Consider the following 3012-nt stretch of genomic DNA (forward strand, 5'->3'; position numbering starts at 1 on the left):
ACACTCGCTGTTCAGCAATATTCTATCTTTGGCAGCCTCTGCTGCTGATACCCAGGCAAACAGGGTCTGGAGTGGACCTCAAGCAAACTCCAACAGACCTGCAGCTGAGGGTCCTGACTGTTAGAAGGAAAACTAACAAACAGAAAGGACACCCACACCAAAACCCCATCAGTACATCACCATCATCACATCACCATCATCAAAGACCAGAGGCAGATAAAACCACAAAGATGGGGAAAAAGCAGCACGGAAAAGCTGGAAATTAAAAAAATCAGAGCGCATCTCCGCCTCCAAAGGAATGCAGCTCATCGCCAGCAACAGAACAAAGCTGGACAGAGAAAAAAAAGAAAAAGAAAACAAGAAAAGATGTGAGACTCTTGAAACAGAAATACATGTTAATTTAATATGTGTTAAAAGCAGTATTTCAAATTCAATTTAGTCAATAAATGGTGTTGAAACTGGAAAGAAGAGATTGACAGATTTGACTGAAGATAAATTTCAACTCATTTCCGTGGTCAAAGACACCACAAATAACTTGGAGAAAATATTAACAACATACACAAGAGGCAAATAATCATTTCTGTAGTATATTACAAATGCCTAGAAATGAATGTGGGGTGGAGATATGAGCAGATAGTAGACAGAATAAAAGATATAAATGGTCAATAAACATACGAAAAAACCAACTTTATTGTTGGCAAAGTAACAGTAGAAAAAAATGTTTGATATATAGGGAGAAGTAATATAATCACTATAATTACTTGTATAATTATAATACATTAACATTTTAAAATTAAAAATAATTTAAAATACAAAAATTAAGAAAATCAGTAAAGGCTAAGACTCTAGCTTTACCATTTCTTAGTGTGTGATCCATATTCTTATAGTCTCAAGATGGCTGCCCTGGCCCAGGCATTACATCTGTGTTCCAGGCATAGAAAAGGGAAGAATGGCAAAAGAAAACTCGTGCATGCCAGGTGAGTCTGACCCTGCTCGTCAGTCAAAAAGAGCTTTCCCATTGGCCTCAGCACCAAGAATTGTACTTACATCTTACTGGCAAAACAGTGTCATAGGTTACCCCTAACTGTTAGGGAATCTGAGGAGTGTATTTTTAAAATGGGCATATTTCTGTGTCACCCTAAACTGTGGTTCTGTTAATAGACAAGAAGGGACGCACATAGAGTTGGCCCTTTGTATCTGTGGGTTCTATATCTGCGAACTCAACCAATCACAGATAGACCATTTTGGGGGAAAAAAACATTCTGAATGCATGGGGACTTTGGGGGGGGGCATTATTCTCTAAACAATACAGTATAACAACTATTTAAATAGCATTTACATTGCATTAGGTATTGCAAGTATTCTAGAGATGATTGAAAGCATACAGAGGGATGTGCACAGGTTATATGCAAATGCTATGTCATTTTATATCAGAGACTTAAGCATCTATGAATTTTGATATCTGCTGGGGGTTTAGAACCAGCCTTCCATGGATATTGGAATTGTTCTGCCCAGTACCCACTGAGGGAGGGCTGTATATTGCTTAAGCAACTAATGATATCTGCTGCATGAAGGAAGCATCTGGAACAGAGCCTCATATATTGCACATAATAAATAATAGTTAAAAGAATGAATTAGACTTTTTATATTATAATGTATATAAACCTTTATTTCATATTATAATCTACATGAACCTTTATTGCTTGAAATTTTTACAATGAACATATATTACTTTTAAATTTATAGATTGAATGTATACTTATATTTGGAGTCCTGGAGCATTTTGCAGTTCCAGAAAGTAAGAAAATGCTTTCTCTCTCTCTCTCTCTCTCTCTCACACACACACACACACACACATACACACACACACACAAACACCAATGGGGGGTATGTCAAAGGAATGCAGGAGCCAACTAAAAGAGCTGCCAATGGTTAAAGCTAGAACCATATGAGTAATAAAATAAAGAGGTATTAGATTGTAACACAAAGTATAAAATAAATATCCATTAGTCCTTACTGATATAAATAAATGATTAAATAAATAAATTGGGAAAAAGAGAAAAATTTCCCATGCTGAAGAATTTCAAATAATGTGTATAGTTACTCCACCCTCAAGGAGGGGTGCACAACTCTCCAATCCTTAGGTTTTGGCTACGCATAGTGACTTCCTTCCAAAGAGTGTGGTATGAAGAGGGGTGGTGGGGAGAGTAATTTTACAGAGCAGAAACCTCCCAAACACCACAGCCAGTTGATGAACAAGGCCAACATCAACAATTGTAAGTCATGGGGATAGCAGGTACTCTTGATACGATGGGAAGAAAATGGCACTTCACCTCTGTGGTCTTCCTCCCAATGACTCATAACCCAAGTCTTTTCTATGAGGAAAGACATCAGACAAATTCCAATACTAGGCAACCTATAAAATACTTGGCCTGTACTCCTCAAAACTGACAAGGTCATCAAAAATAAAGTGTGAGAAATTGCCACATTTAAAGAGACATGACAACAATGTAAAGTGGTATCTGAGATGGAATCTTGGAACAGAGAAAGGGCATTAAATAAAAACTAAGGATCTCTAAATAAACTATGCCCTTTTAAAAATAATGATGTGTCAATATTGGCTCATTAATCATAACACATGTATCATACTAATGTAAAGTGTCAATGATGGGGAAACTGAGTGGAAGGTATGTGGGAACTTTCTGTACTGTCTCCTCAATTGTTTCTGTAAATCTAAAACTGTTCTAAAACATAAACTTTATTAAAAAGAAAAAATCCAAATTCTTGTGAATATTCTTGATCTCGTTTCTACTGATCAAAGGATAGATTAGTCATCTATTGCTGCATAACCAGTTGCCACAAACCTAGCAGTTTAAACAAGACATATTCATTGTTTCACAGTTTCTCAGCATTAGGAGTTTCAGCTTGGCTTGTCTGGGTCCTTTTTAGGATCTCACAAGCCTGCAAAGAAGTTGTTGGTGAGGCTATGTTCTCATCTGCAGGCTGGACTGG

This window comes from Rhinopithecus bieti, unplaced genomic scaffold (assembly GCF_001698545.2).
Source record: "Rhinopithecus bieti isolate Rb0 unplaced genomic scaffold, ASM169854v2 scaffold_81617, whole genome shotgun sequence".
Classification (NCBI taxonomy): Eukaryota; Metazoa; Chordata; class Mammalia; order Primates; family Cercopithecidae; genus Rhinopithecus; species Rhinopithecus bieti.